Genomic DNA, 17,780 nt, shown 5'->3' with positions numbered 1-17,780 from the left:
ATGAATATTTTGCTAAAATACACAAGAAAAATAGTAACTATTACAAATACACGAGAAAATAGGAACTATTCAATATTTGATTGATATGCTAGGATAGAGCACGTGTGATACACGTGTGGTAAAAAATAACAAAAAAGTTAAATTTAATAATATACATGATCTTGTTTGTATGTTAAGTTATTTCGGGTTTTGCTAGAGATGGAATGTTAGTTGAGAGGATAAGATTTTCAAAAGCTTGTGTGTCTTATACACATACTTCCTATTTATAAGGAAGCGTGGCATGTTATTATTTTATTACAAATGGACCAATGGGCTTTTGTTTACATAGACCTCGGGCCCAATACATGATAATGATCAAAGACAAGTTAAATAAAACATAAACAATACAAAAGACTAATATTATACAAAATAAGGTCTAACAATGGTTGAGGATTTATAACGGTTTTATGGAGAGGTTATTATGAAGTGCCTGTGAAAAGGAATTTTTCTTAAAAAATAATAGGTCCTTTAATGCTTATGATGAAACCCCTAAAAGCAATAATCATTTCATGAATATTTTGCCAAAATACACAAGAAAAATAGTAACTGTTACAAATACACGAGAAAATAGGAACTATTCCATATTTGGTTGATAGATAACATATACTAGGATAGAGCACGTGTGATACATGAGTGGTTAAAAACAACAAAAAAGTTAAATTTAATAATATACATGATAACATACGTTATAGATTCATAAGATATTAAACAAAATTTTACAATTAATAAATCTCTAAAAGCCTCTTTGAATACAACATTGGATGTTAACTTAATTGTTTAATGGTTTTCTAGTATTAATTATAAGTGAATTAACAATATATCACACAATAATTTATTTTTCAAAATTTTACAAAATGTTATCTTCATATGAAGATGGTTGTATTTGGAAAAAAAACCGGGTCATGGGTTATAACATAACTAAACAGGTTCATGCTCCATATTGTGTTTAGAAGAATAGATGATAAAATAGGAAACTGCTCGCACGGCATCTATGTGGCATCCTATGTGGAAGCCCTAAAATAATGTCATGTAAAAAAATCATGTTGCTTTAATATATAGTTAGATTAGATTAGATATACACTTATGTAATGGAGTAAGAGACCTTTTTCCTCTACACCCCACCCCCTCATCTAAAACACAGAAACTGTCTTTTCATATCATCAATAATTCATACATAGTTCTCTTCACATATAGAACCTTGTATTGAACATTTCAGCTACATAGTCAAGATATATACTCGGAGAAGTAATTTTCTATAGAACAATCGTTTTTCGCTTCACAACCTCTATCTATATATGTTCTTGTACGGCATCACTTGAACTTATCATATCATCAAAACGGAGGAATACACTTTGATGCATCTTTAAAAAAAATGTGGTTGTTAAGTTCAAATGAAGCAGTTGAAAATATTAAGGTTGCAAAGGGTCGGGAGATGTTCCCGCTCAACATCACGAGGCCACGTTGACCCTCCCCTCCTGTCTCGTTTCCACTCCACTCAATCTAATGACTCGTTACTTAATCTTACAGTCAACTACGAGATTAAAACTGTTACTCGCTATACAATTTACTATTGGTCAATCATACTAAAAAAACCGTATATCTATGTGGGCATTGTTCTTTATGCTTCTTGTAACCGTTTATATTCCTTTTTTTGTGAAATTGTTATGTTTGTGTGAAGTTGCCTTACATTATATTGTGTTTTAACTAAAAATTTGGTTTAAAATGTATAATATTTACATCGTTATTGTAATCAGCCTGTCATACCAACCAATATTGGTTGCTTACTTGCTTTTCCCCTTAGGAAATCACAAACTTGTTTTTGGTTGTGCAAGTGGAAAGTGCCTAGCATATCACTCGCTAAGGATTACTCTGACTAGAGCATGCTTAACTGTGAAATTCTCTCTCATCCACAGCTATTACACCTAAAAACAAATTGATTTTTAGTCATTTAAGAGTAGACAACTAGGTGTAATGATTTTTGGCTTCATTATTCTATATGGTATTATAGTCATGAGGTCTGTAAGTCTTGCCGTTCTCCTTTTGTTCCCTTTCTCCCTCTTTCCCATTTTTAAACCTTTGTTTATAATATTTTGCTTTATTGTTCCTCTGTACATTAGCAATTTTTTATAACTAGTAAGTTCCTGTTCATTGGTACTAAATAACATCAATGGCAAGTTAGTTTGTCAACAATCACTTTATTGTTCCTCATCAATAAAGGGTTGTTCTTTCACTCTTGTGTATTATCAACACCTCCAATTGCACATCATCATAAGTAATGACCATATATGATAACTTAATGGCCTCATGCCACCATACAGGCGGCATGGTGACGTAAAAAGGGGATCCTATCAACTTGTTCTAACCTGAGATAATAAGCCACTTTCGAGAAATGAAAAAAAGGCTTCCATTTCCTGGTTTAACTCAGATGTATCTCCCTTCTTTTTGGGTGTGAAGCAGTGCTAAACCAAAATACTCAACAAGCATTATCTCTCCCTGAAAAGAAAGTGACCCAGCCGCACCTTCCAATACGACTCTTGTTACGCCTTCACTCCATTTTGTAAGAAAATTTTTAAAGATCTTAGACCTAGGAGACATCACATCCCTATCAATCAACCTACTATAATACCAATTGTCACAGAGCTATTCTTTCAACCTTTCGTACAACACTAGGATCCTCTAATTAGTTCAACTTTTTGCTCAAAGACGCTACCAGATGTTAACAACTATATCAAAAATTAAGATGAGTAACCAAATAAGTTTGAGTGCTTATAGAAAAAATAATTTTATAAGTAAAGCTTAGAAGAATACTTTCGAGTATTTGTGGGTTACCTTGCACATATGAGAGCAAATGATTATTCCAGATCGTTCCTGCCCAAGAGTAATCTGTGCAAGTAATCTACACAAGAACCTAGATAATTTTATACAGGGTTGTATAATATCAACCATGTCTAGTTATCTGGACTCCTTAATTAATTCCCATGATTTTTCACACTTTTCTTGGGGTCGAATTATGGAGCATTCTAGAGACTTCCCTACACTTGATTCTTCAATAATCGACTAGGAACCTTAACTGGTCATTGGCTATAACGGGTTTTGACCACTAAACTAATAAACAGTTATGGTTAGTAGCCGATATTCCTGAAACCTGTTGTTCGGTATTTGCACCTTAGTTCTAGATCGTGAAGGTAGCAAATTAAATTTAGACTGATTAATATAATATCTAGAGTCGTATACCAACCAACGTTGTTTGTTTTACCCACCAAAGCTCACGAATTTCTTTTTGGTTAACCAAGTGGAAACTTCTCAGTAGCGTAACCATCCTAGGATTGCTCCACCAGAGCACATTTTAACTTTGATATTCTCCTCTCATCTACAGTTGTTTTTTCAAAACATATTGGTGGTATTTGAGTCGGGTCATTCTTTATGGCTCAATATATGTCTTGTGTATAAAACAATTACGGTGAGGAAAAAGTATTTATGGCTCATAGGATTTGCTTAAGGTATCACAACTAGGATCCATTATGATATCGTGGAGTGAGGTTTTCATTATATTAACAGCGGTGTCATATGTCTTCAAATGGTCGTTTTAGTAAGGTATATTAAATCTAAATCTTTCTTGGACTTAATTTTGTTGGCCCAAACAGATCAAACAATCAGATCAAACGAATGAACACGAGATATTGGGGTGACAACGCTCGACTCTTTTCATATAAGCAAACGAACTTAACAAACAAACAAACTTAAACAAACTCACATGGAGAAGAGAAACTCCTCTTGACTCACAATAAACAATAACCTTGACGCTTATTTATAGATCTACGAAACAAGCTCTCCAAGCCAAATTACCTAACTTGTAAAACAAGATAACCTTATTCTAGAATAATCCATATTAAAATAAACTTAACAAAACAAACCCTCAACTTTATTGATAATTCAAGATTAACCTTCATTCACCCCTTAATCTTGAATTGCTCATCTTCTTGTTTTTTATAGTGCCAAGGTCTTGAATTCCCAACAACACTCTCAACTCTTCAGTTTTAATTATTTGTTCATCTTTACCCTTTCTTTTCAGTTGTTTGTAACAAACCTGTTTAGCAGGTTCTTCACACTCATCGTTCAAACCATCCATATTGATCTCAAATACAACTTCATTCTCCACATTCTTTTTTCTCACTTTTCTTTTCATTCTTTGCTCATCAAAACTTGCAGATGGGCTATTCATTCCTTCTTTATCAGACACAGTTAGGCTTCTCATTATGACAATTCTTTTGAACCTTTCATTCGATCTAATCTTTTATCAACAAATGCTCGATTGTTGACTTTCACACATACTTCTAAATTTGCAGTCTTGTTAGCTGCATCACTTCTTTCATTCAATTCCGTAACCTTTTTCTCATCATCACGATTAGTAGAAGATTTCTTGCTTTGTTTCTTCTCACTTTTCTTAACAGTTTTCTCATCTTCAAGGTTGTTTGAATCAGAAAAACATATCTAATGATTGATCATATTCTCTTCTTCTGAAGAAGAAATTCTCTCTTTTTCTTCATTCAATCTTCTTTTTCTTCACTCTTAAAAACTTCTTGCAAAGCTTCTTCCTTCTCCGCGGCTTCCTGAACTTCCTTCTCATGTGCTTGTTCTTCATGAACAATCGCATCCAGTCTTTCTTTCTCATCGGTTTCTTAAGCTGCTTTTTCATCTTCTACATTTTGTACGTAATCAATTCCAAGAAATCGAATCTTCAAAGCACACCATACTTCCTTAGCATTCATGAGTATGCCAACTTATACCAAGATGTCTTCCAGTAGGGTTTGACATATGAGCCCCAACGTCGTATACATCTTCCTTTCATCTATAGCTACTCCCACTGTAGGTTCAATAACATTCCAAAAGCCATACTCTTTTAGAAATTCCTCCATCTTGGTCGACCATACTTTGTAGTTCGATTTCGTCAATAATGGAAGTCCTCCACTCACCATCGTGTCTTTCCTATCTTTACTTTCTTTACTTATCTGCACTTTCAGTTGGAATTGATTCCCAATCTCGAAACCAATCTCCAATAAACAACCAAGCACCACAAACTTCTCTTTAAATCATCAAGAGCAACATTCTTGATTACCCGAATATAATTTTGCTAGACACGAACTTACTTTTAAAACTTGGATTCCAAAAACCCAAACACTAATCAATAATTAGAAAGTGAAACAAACTATAATGGCAAACCTCTAAGCATTTTGCTACGGTTTCTTTCTTCTCACCTACTAAAAGCAAATTGACTTCCAAACACTTCCAATAGAACTACTTGCTTTCTTACTTTTGTGGTTTTATATTAACTTTCTTGCTTTTTTAGTAGTAGGATTTACTTAGCACGATAATATGTTGCTGCTTTTCCTTTGAAAAATAATTCTCTTTCTTGACTTTTTTTACGTGTCTGCTTCAATTTAATTCTCCTGCTAGTTGGATGCTTGCTTTTTATATTAATTCATTCCAGCTAGTAGCTTGCTAGCTCTCGGTCAATTCCAGCCACAAATATGGAAATTACTTGTTTAATTCTTTATTTCTTCCGTGACTCCGTCTTTCGATATGATTAGCTTGAACAAATTGATTCTTTGCAAGAATCAATTAATTCTTGCAACTGCTGCTTCTGTGGTTTCAAAATATTCCGTAGACTTCCTTCAACTAACTGCAAAAAAGAAATATGATACAGTTTTCCAACCTCACCTTATTGCTCTAATACCAATTGTCGGTCCAGAGGATCAAATAATTAGATTAAACGAACTTAACAAACAAACAAATTTAACAAACTCACATGGAGAAGAGAGACTCCTCTTGACTCACAATAAACAATAACCTAGACCCCTATTTATAGATCTACTAAACATGTTCTTCAAGCCAAACCTAACTTGGAAAACAAAACAACCTTATTCTAGAATAATTCATATTAAAATAAACTTAACAAAGCAAACTCTCAACTTTATTGATAAGTCAAGATTAACCTTCAAATTTTTTTTAGGTCCTTGTAGTGGTTGCAGTTCTGTCCCTAGATCAAACGAAGTCATGGACGGTGTTGCCTTTCTAGCCACTCACATGTTCATGCTTAAATATTTTGCTTCTTCGCTGATTAGAATGAAAGAGATATCTTAGATCCGGAGTGGCAGAAGGTCGAGACGACTACAAACAGTGGAGACTATCATTACATCTCATCAATATCTTAAAGACAACTTTTTTTCCTTGTTCATCACGAAATTAGCCGGCAAAAAGGTAAAATGGGCAAATACTCTAATTAAAAAATGAAAGACTTATCTATATGGCCTCAATCCGAAATATTTGGTCTTGGATATTATTTGTGAAAAGTGATCAAGAGATTAGAGGCATTTAGATTTGCTAGTGCTTTCTACTGTGTCGTCTTTAGATTTTTTTTCTTTAATTAGGTTATCTCATTTGTTTGAGTGGAAAGTCGATCTCTTTACTATTTGTGTTTTCATAATCACTTTTTTCCGTTGGAACATATGCTAAAAATACATATAATATGTTCTAAATGCTTTAAGGTTCTCCTATCTGAAATCTGATTTCTAATTTCCTGCCACGGGAGACCATATGTAAAAGTAAAAGATTCATATTTCATAAGCATATTAAAAGAGACTAGGTCATGATACTATACTTCCTTGTAAGTTCCTTTTTAAACAATTGGGAATCAGAATAAATCACGCATGACACATCATATGCTTAGAAGATGTGCTATGGGTTATTCTTCTCATTTTCCATCATTTACCACGTCTGCGCCACCTTCATGCCAACTCAACTTTTCCTCCATCATTAAACCCCATCACTCAAACCCTGTTAAGGGTCAACCCCATCACTCGTGTCTCATCTTAATATCTTGAAGACCACGTGTCTAACACAAACTATGATTTATATGATCTTGTTGGTTAGTAGAGTATTGAGAGGTACAGTGTGTTTTTCGATAACAGGTTCTCATGGTATCTTTGGTTCTCAAGAAAAAAAGATTTTTAGGACTTAAGAAAATATTTGGTCCTAAAAGCATCTTGGGGTCACCGGACCAGATTTCATATAGTTAATCATTGTGAGACCATATAGGATCCAAACACAACTTGTTAGGGCATATAGCTGCGGAAGAAAGAAAGAATCTAATTGTAGTATTCCATCTCACTACAACCTAACATTATTCTCTGAACAAAATTGGCCATATCTACACACTAAAAACATCCCTCATAGGGGATCCATGAGCTCGTATGTGGGCTTTGTGGGCGTCCGCTACGGAAGTATCATGTATGCATTGGGTGGATCATTGATGGGGCATCCGTGGTCAACACATAACTACTAAAATTAATGAGGAAAACCTGATAAATATGCTTTGAACCTCGGCACTTTAAGTATGAACATTTTTTATATCTCAAACTTTCAAATCTATGTACGTAGTAAGTGTGGATATATTTCTGTTACAGAGATCAAATCAAAACATTTTAAGCAACTATCAACAATTTGAACAAACCACTTGGAAAAATTAATAAAGTTCTTGATCTCCCTTGTAACGAAATTATCAAACCAATGTTTAATTGCATGTTCGATCAATCCATCATGACAAAAACGCATATCTATTCTATACAAAAAGATGAAGGGGAGAGAAGACAATAAAAACACTGTAACATTTCATATAAGACCAGTTGTTACATTTAGAACCTAAGCACACTTACTAAACTGACTATATTTTAACCTATATATATGAACTTCATACAGACATGACAAATACTAGATAACAAAACTACATTAGTTGAGTCCTATAACTCTTTCTAGGAAAGAACTGATTTATGGATCAAATCTAGCTTCCCACCACCACAGAACAGCATGTGGCCTTGCAACTTGCACTAGACTCATTCAGTGCCACCAGATGCACCGTAGGATGTTGAGGAACGTACTGATAGTGGCAAGATTGGTGCAACATGGTCGAAGACCGCCCTTTCTGACCTATCGATCGCTCATTTTCCGTGCTTGAAGCTTCCATAGCAACAACCTTAACAAGAGGTGTCTTTGATGCCATTTCTAGTGCTGCAGTTGAGAAGATTAAAACTAGAAGTAAATATGTTGTTGGTTGTAGGTGTGTATAAAAGTTTTGAGAACATGAAAATTTATATGAGGGAAAAGGGTTAGAACCGTAAATTGAGCAACTTTTCGCATCAGTAAATGATACACCTTTTCAAGTGGTGATGATTCCTTTAAGATAAGTCGGTAGAATGAATATGGAGTTGAATTGATATCAAAAGAATGCACCTCTATCCGGATAACAGAATTATCTTAGTGTGTTCAACTTATTAAGAATACCTCATCAAAATGTGACCACATTAAATGGTGTGGTACTAGGATATTCATGGTTTGAAACTGTGACATAAATTACTGGGGTAATGATCAAAAAAAATATTTTTATCGAATTTCATACAATGTAAACGAAACAAAAACATATTTCAACAGATGCAATTGCAATAGGTAAAAAATCAACCTAGCTTCAATACTCGACGAATCAAAGGAAAAACGGTATGCTTTCGGTTTCACTCTTACATGAGCAAGGTCACACATTCCACCCAATTTTGCAAATTTATCATATTCCTTTAAATTGTGATAAAAGGTCATACGATCACCCAAAATACACCCTCTTTATTCATTACCAAAATCATTCAGATACATTTCTGAAAATGTCACTATTTTAGATATGTCAAACTTGGAAAACGAATCTCATAGATTTAAACTAGACATATTTTCTAACAAACTAGTAAAGAACTCATTGAATCTATTTCCAAGTTCTTGAATTTGCATATCCAAAACCGTATTAAAAGCCTCAACCTCAAAATGATGATTTTGTTGAGCCTGTTTCTATTTGATGTTTCTAGTTCAAACGAAAGAAAAAAAAATGTTAATTGTTTGTATTTGCTTTAGGCATTTTGTTTGGGCTTTATTTGATTTGAACTTTAAAAAATGATCATTCTGTTGAGCTTGTTTCTGTTTAAGTTCCCCGTTCAAACGAAAGAAAAAAAAAGGTTAAGAGTTTTTATTTGTTTTGGGCTATAAACTTTGTTTGAGCTTTATTTGATTTGAACTTTTAATTGATTGGGCTTTGAACAAAAAGGGGTAACGTAATATTTTTTTCGAGGAGCAGCGAAATACGAAAACCAACCCAAAATGAAAAAAGTATACACTATCGACGAAAAGTTGAGGGGTAGCATATGATTTAGATCTGCCCCCTGTCAATGGTTAACCATTGTATTGTGGAAGGTTAATAACTATCAGTTTTGTTGTATGAGCATCTTCAAAGAGAATTTGAATTTTTCTTTCATTTGATACTAAGAAATATGTTCGATCTCTTACTTTCGCGTAACACTAACAAAGGAACACAATTATTAGTGACTGAAAGCTGCATCTGAAAAACGTTTGCAAAGTCGTGACGGATTTGTGACCACAGAAATTGGTTGCAAATCAAAAGATAATCTAGCGACCACATATTTGTCGCAGAGCTATCGCTAAAATTAAAATAATATATATAGTATTCTTGAAACGATCAGAAAAGATGAAAAACTGTCATAGCTTTATACTAAAAGAACAAAAGTTAAATCAAATTTTAAAAAATGTACTTATGGTCATAAAACGATTGTGAAGGTTAGAAAATATGTGACTAAACATTAATTAAGTTCTAGTAAAAAAAACAGTCACGAAATTCCTTTTTAAGAAAAGATTAAGAAAACTGAAATTAGATTAATACTCCAGCTGCAAAACTTTCAAAAGGAAAAAAAAAATATTATAAAAAATCAAATCTAAATTCCGACGGTAAAAAGTGAAAACAAAAAACTCCCGTTGCAAAGCGCTTGTCGCAACTCAGTAGCAGAAGGTTTTCGGCGCAACGAATAATAGCCATACCGGACATATGGTAGAGAAGTATTATGTTAACAGATAAAACATCATGAACAAACCAAGACAAGCCAGAAAATGTGGCATGCAGAAGCCAGCAACCCCTAAGACAATATATGGCAAAACGGTGCTAGCCTTTAAGTCTTTAATTAACCTTAATCTTTCGTTTCCGCAAAGACCTATTCTTGACCATGTCCTCAGAGAAATGCAAGCTTAACAAATCATGTCTAGTTCATTCATTCCATGTTAGTTTGAGTTTGCCTCTACCCCTCCACCCTCCACAAAGGGAGTTTGAGCGGCTCCAACAAATGCTTTGTGACATTTATTGCAAATGTCCTCCCCTCCACAAATGTCCTCTTCACATGTCCAAACCATTTTAATTTTCCCTCTATATAATATGCTATGCTAGACATACTTAACTATTCCTAAAAAATATGTACCTTATTCGGTTAAACCTTATATTCCCACACATCCACCTCATCATTATCATCTCTACTACCTCCAGCTTATGTGTATGTGTCTTATTGATGGACGAATAATCTGATTCATAAAACACGGTCGTTTGAACTGCAATATCCTACAAAATCTTTTCTTTAATTTGGTTGGAACCTCTTATTACATAATACCTGTTTAGCTGCTCTCCACCTACACAGCTACACCAGCCTACACGGGCGTGATGGCCTATATCATCCTTGTTGCTCTATACAAACATCCTAGTACTTGAATTTGGTTGGCTATGGACCACATAGCCTTCGATGTTGATATGGCCGTCTTAGAGCTACTAATCCTTAAACGGTTTCTCCCTAATGCTGCTCGTCTGTAACATTTCGGGTTTTACCATGTCCATTTATTTTCGTTTTATCATTTTACGAACATCTTTCGGATCCTAATTTTTAATAATAAATTTCATTTATAAGTATTTAAGTTGTTAAATGTTCATTTATTACCCCTTGCACTTTAGAAATGTTCATTTCCTATTTACTTCCATAACAAGTTCAACAAGTGACCATTTAATAAACTATAGGGACTAAATGTGGAAAAAATGAAAATGTCTTCTCCTGGACGCCGTCGCGCAGCGCTCCGGCGGGCCTAGGGCTGGTCGCGCAGCGCGTTGGGTAAGCTGGGCAGAATCTTGGTTCGTTTTCGTTTTCTAGCTCATTTTTGGTATAAAATCGTGTATACTAGGCATATTTGAGTGAATTAAGATCCAAGAAAACATAATATAACTAAAATATAAGCCTAAATTCGCTTCTTATTGATCAAGGTCATGTTTTTTGGCTTATTTCGTTGATTTTGTCATTAAAACGATATTTACTCGCTTAAACGAGTAAATCTTCCAAATATAGTTTGTTTTTGCTATATCTATATAAACAACTCATAATCTCTGCCACAAACCTTTACACTAAACCCTAAGAGCCTTCTCAGCCGTCACCTACCTCTGATCATCACCAAACTCTTCAGTTTTTGCTTATATGTTGAAGATACAAGCTTGTTCGTTTGACTTTGCTTACGTGTGGACCTTTGACTCGTCGTATCTGTTGATTCTTTCACTTTCCGGGTAAGTTGTAAAATAAAAATCGTTCATACATATTCCCTAGTCAATAAATTTCAATCAATTTCGGTGGTTGAAGGGTATTGACTGGTCAATTCGGTTAAAACTCGTTAAAAGGCAAAACTGTCAACAACTGATCGGATTAAACGTTCGGTCTAGAAGACTTTTATTCTCGTAACGAAATTTTAAGGCTACTGACCAAAACCCGACTTCCGACTCGCTGTTCGGATTTTGGTCAGTACCAGCTCGCTTAAATTTTTAACTTAACATAACCGGAGTTCTAAACGTCCGTTTGGATTGATTCCAGTGACAACGAGTTCATTTTTACTCATATTATCATATCTCAAAGTTGCAGGTTCTAATTGTTTATATTGTTTGACGCGTAGTGGACGACTCGCTTATTCGCTAACTCGTTTATTCATATTTATAGTTACTTGCCTTTAATCTAAGGTGAGTTTTATTATTCTCATATTTTACTAAGTTTTCTAAACGTTTTAGGTACATATGCGTATATCATGTTATATATATATATATATATATATATCTCAAACAATAGCAAACATGTAATTGTGTGTGATTAATCAAATATACTTGTTATATGCTTACTTGCTTATGTGCACATTCGTATTCAAAGAGGTCCATCATATCTGTAACACCCCGGCTAAAGCGGAAACGTCTGAGTGTGACGTGCATATTGCTCAAACACACGTGACACTATTAGGTGATCATAGTAACATTATTTCATTTAAAGCTTCATGTATCACAAGTTTATCAAATAATACAAGTTGTAACAAATAAATAAGCAAAATGATAAGTTTCTTTGAATATCCTATAAGCATGCTATGTGTCTTCTAACTTTCATCCTCGTATCTCTACACCTGTAACATATGTATAAAATAAAGTCAGCTACGAACATAGCTGGTGAGATTCCCACAGTTTGATATAATACGTAAAAATCATACAATTCATGGACAAGTGAAAAACGAGCAAGTAAAGTCCTTTCCAATTGGTATCAACCAACGTCCTCAGGTAATTGCGCAAGTAAGGTCATTTCCAGTTGTTAACAACCAACGTACTCGGATAATGAGGCCCTTTTCCACTCGATACAAATGGACCTGAGTGCAAAGGGGGGGCGTATGATCATACTTATTGAGGCAACCACTGAGCAAGTAATTCTGAGCAAGTAATCAAGTAACGCACAAGTCCATATAGTGAATTGTAGTTTGTAATCGAAATTGTAATACTTGAATTTGTAATAGATACATATGCTACCCCAAAATATGAAAACGTTTAAAAAGGGGTTGTGAGAAACTCACCTTGAAATTGAAGATAAACACTGCAATAAAAACCAAAAGCATGATAACGAAACCGAAGCAACCAAAAGTGCGTTAAAGAATTCGATACGATGAACTTCATGAACTATATATATAATTACGAGCATTTTAAGACTAACTAACGGGATTAATAAAGTTACTTATTGGTTTTAAAAAAGGCACGTTATATTTTATTATTTTAAAGCGTTTTGGATTTTTATATTGTTTTTAAGCTTTAACGATGTTTTAACAGGATCATGTTTTTAATATTATATATATATATATATAGGGGTGGGTTCTAGTGAAAACTCCTCTTAAAGAGAAAACTTAAAAACTCCTAAAAACTTCTAAAAAAACTATTTTTAACTTTTTAAAAAAAAAAATTTTTAAGTTTCTTTTTTTTCCATTATTTTTATATGTTGTTATTAGTTCCCAAAAAAAAACCTGTCGTTAACCTCGTCGGTATAGTGCGCATGTGTAATAGTGTGCATTGCATATATGTAAAAGTGTTGTATTGTATAGAATACAACACTATTGCACATATTTGATACACACCATTGTATATATGCAATATAAGACTAATACGCACATCGAATACACATTAGTACGTATGTGTAATACAACATTAACGTACATGTGCACCACATCGACTTTTATTTTATTATTTTTTTTCCATATAATACAACACTACTACACATATACAATACACAAATATTAAATATATGCAATAAAACACTATTAAACTCAAAAATACATAGTAATACACATGTGTAATACAACGGTATCGCACAGTAATACGTATGTGCATTACAGCGGGGGGTTTGTTTTTATATTTTTCGAGTGAAATATAAAAAAATATAAGAATAATGGCTAAAACAGAATTTTGAAAATATTTTTTTATTTTTAATTAAAAATAATTCTTTAGGAGTTTTTAAGAGTTTTTAAGTTTTCTCTCTAAATGTGAGTTTTCTCTTGATCCTCTCCCTATATATATATAAAGTATGGATTTGAATGGTGATCATGATCTCAAAAAACATTTATGCTAACGAATTAAAACTAACTAATTATAATTCTAACGGGTTAAAGTTTAACGAAACCAAAAGCTATAGAATTTAAGTTTAACGAGTTAAAGCAAATTAAAGCTAATAAATTAAAGTTTAATGACGAGTTAATATTACGGATTAAAGGCTTAATAAATTAATGTAAAGTAATGGGATTATAAACTATTTTTAACGGTCTAACGTAATAAAAGTTGAATAATTAAAGTTAGCAAATCAATATTAACGAACAAATTAAAATTAGCGGGCTAACTAGTTTGAAAGTTTGGTTTTTAGATGTGAAATGATAAAATATATTTTATATTTAATTTATAAAAATTTATTTAGTCCAAAAAAAATTTTATTTGATTTATTATGATTTTTAAATAATATATTTAATAAATATATAAGAAGAATTGGTTCAAAAAAAAAGAAATATCACCAGGGTCCTCCTGGTTACACATATGGCTTCAAGAGCATTTATCTCCTTTCTCATGGCTTCTCTCAAGTTTTTGTTCTGCACAGCTTTGTTGAAAGTTCTTGGCTCATCGTGTGTCATGATGGCCGATAAAAAAGCTTTGTGAGACTTAGAATATTTATTATAGGAAATATAGTTTGCTAGAGAGTGTACCGTCGAGGAATTGTCTTGAATGGGGATAGGTAATGCACAATCTATAGATGGCGGAAGCTCAACTTCATATCCATCAAGACGTTTGGATCGAACACGTTCTCTTTTCTCCCTACCAGGAATTTGTTGATGGATTCAACATTATTAGTCCATCATTAATAGGCCCTCGGTGTGAGCTTGCAAATTTCCATCAGAATGTTCTTCAAAAATATCTTCTCGTGCTTCTGTTTGGACTTCCACCGGTCCAATATTTGTTTCTTGAGTATGGTTGGTTTCTTGGGTTTGGCCCTCCACATAATACCACGGAGGGAATTCAAAAGTTTATGTGATGTACCCGGAAATACATTTTCATTGAACCGAACATCTCTGGAAACAATGATTTTGTTTTTATTGACATCAAAAATTTTGAAACCTTTAGTTCCTTGAGGGTAACCCAAAAATATGCCCGGCTTCCCCCTTTCTTTAAACTTATCCCCTCCTGTTTCCATTCTACGATAATAAGCGAGACACCCAAAAATTTTCATGTGTTCATAATCTGGGGTTTGATTAAAAACCATTTCATATGTTGTTTTATTCCCAATTGTCTCTGATGGTAAACGATTAATAACATATGCAGCTGTCAAAATACATTCTCCCCAAAACCGAGAGGACAAGTTAGCTTCGAATTTTAATGCCCTCGCGGTTTCGAGTAAATGACGATGTTTTCGCTCCACAACACCATTTTGTTGTGGTGTATGTGGGCATGTTGTTTCTACTAAAATTCCATGATCATTATTATAGAAATTGATCATACGGTTTGAGGTGAATTCGCCACCATTGTCACAACGAATTCGTTTAACCGTTTTGTTGAATTGAGTTTTAACCATGTTGTGGAAAATAATTAAACAGTCACTCGCTTCATGCTTGTGTTTTAAAAGGAAAACCCAAACCGAGCGACTATAATCATCAACGATGGTAAGGAAATAATTTGCACTTGTAATAGATGGGGTTCGATATTTGCCCCAAATGTCACAATGTAGGAGTTCAAAACAATCCTTAGTTTTAATTGAACTAATGGGGAAAGGTAACCTGGTATGTTTAGCTGTAGCACACGAATCACAAATCTCATTACTAGTCTTCAAAGAAGCATTCTTAATGAAATCAAGAGAAGAAAGCTTACTGTTTGAGGCATGCCCCAAACGTTTATGCCAAACATCATAAGTAGTCATCATTGCCTTCCTTTCGATCCCCACCATGTCCATATGATAGAGTCCTTGTTTGCATTTACCCACTCCAATTAATCTCTTAGAGTTCAAGGACTGCATAACACAAAAATCTAGAAAAAATGTAACTGCACACTGCAAATCTTGTGCTAATCGACTAACCGACAAGAGGTTGCAAGTGAATCTTGGGACGTGTAGAACACCCCTGATTTATCTTTCATTGGGTAGGGTGCATGACCCTCTTCCCTCTACAGGTATTGAAGAACCGTTGGGAATGACAACCGGCAACTCGTTTGTTGTCATAAAATCGTTATCAAACCAATCCAATCTATGAGTTATGTGATCGGTGGCGCCCGAATCGATAATCAATGTGTTGCTATAGTTGAGTTTACCTCCTATATTGGCGACGGGCAGAGTTTCATCTTTGATTGACGCGACATTTGCTGCAAAAAACCCCAAAAATTGTTGGTACTGATCTTTGTTCAAACCATGCATAAGACTGTTCTTTCCGTCAACAAAGTCTATTGCGGTTCCAGTCATGGTGTCGGCTCCAGCAAAGACTGACCAATGTGAACAAGGGACAAGGGTTGTCGCTTATAATGGAACTTGAAAAAAAAAAAAAAAAAAAACTTTGATTATGTTGTGAAACAAGAAGGATAATATATTTTCCTTATCTATTTTTCGGTGATGCACAACCACCAAAATAGGTTAAAAATAATATATTCCCTTTTCTTTCTTTCTTTCTTTTATTTTTTTCCGATGATATACAGCAACAAAGATTTGATCGGTGGCTTTATCCAAAAGGTCAATAGCACCACATACGGATTACGGAAGCTTCTTCTTGCTTTGGTTGTCGATAGATTTATTAAACAATTCAACAATACTTGATGTGAATGGAACTACGAAAGCGCTGTCTTCTTCTTGCTTTGGTGGTAGGTTTGAAAGGGTTCAAGAGTTTTAATTTGGTCGAGCCGCATGCCTGCTCTGATACCATAAAGAATTTGGTAGAGTTTCTATTCCTCTTTTTCTTCTGACAATGAAGAACAATTACAAGATTAAATATGATACAATCCCATAAACTAGGAAAGAGATCGTAACAAAAATAAAAATTGATATATCTTCTTTAATTCGTACGCGTCCTCCATTGGCTAAAGGTAGCCCGAGCCGGCCACGAGTCCAGACGGACGGAGCGAGGATCCGGTAAAACCTGACCTTCACGCCCGCCAAATGGCACGACAGCGAGGATCCGGTAAAACCGGGTGAGATCAGGACTCGAACCCTGGCTCTCATATAAATTGGTGATAGTGATGTTTGAACCCTCTACCTCTCACTAGTTAGATAAGTGCTCTACTATTGAGCCACATCCAATTTATCTAACTAGTAAGAGCCTAAAAGGGCGATGAAAAATTAATGATTTTTAGGGGCCTGGTCTCATTTCGATTATGAATATTTAGACTTTCCACATCCTAATATGTATTGTAGTGTAGTCTTCTATTTAATGGACGGCCCAAACAAGATTGTATAATACGACCTGGTTATTAGTTGTAGTAAAGATCATTTTTGTTTTCTTTCACAAAATACAGGTTACGAAATATTATCAGTACACATTATAAAATTATAGTATGAATGTGGCGAGTTATGTATTAACTTAGTTTAACAAAGGATTACGCGATTAATACCACATAAATAAGTAGCTTAATTGATAAAGGTGTTATTTTACAATAGTCGTTATTGCTCAAATATTTTATCTGTATTTTCAACAAAATACGAAAATCTAACACAAAATAAAGTTTTTCAATAATTTACACCTTGCTGCTAAAGATACTCCTCTTCCACTTATTTTTACTAAACATACCCACTCCCTCAAATTTTATATTAATACTATTTACATTTTTATTATTTCTTTTTTGCCATTTTGTTATCTTTTATTAGAACTATTTTCAAAATACATTTTTTAAAAATACTTTTTGTTTTGTTCTTTTATATTAATACGATTCACATCTTTATTATATAAAGTAACATTTTCTTATTATTTAAAAATAAGTTTTTTTTTTCTGTAAGTGTTTTACTTTTTTAGAGTGTTTTTATAATTAGTTA

The sequence above is a fragment of the Bidens hawaiensis genome, unplaced genomic scaffold, assembly GCF_021521415.1.
Source record: "Bidens hawaiensis isolate Kalapana, Puna unplaced genomic scaffold, B.hawaiensis_p1.1 tig00009451_1, whole genome shotgun sequence".
Lineage (NCBI taxonomy): Eukaryota > Viridiplantae > Streptophyta > Magnoliopsida > Asterales > Asteraceae > Bidens > Bidens hawaiensis.
This window is presented reverse-complemented; position numbering follows the sequence as displayed.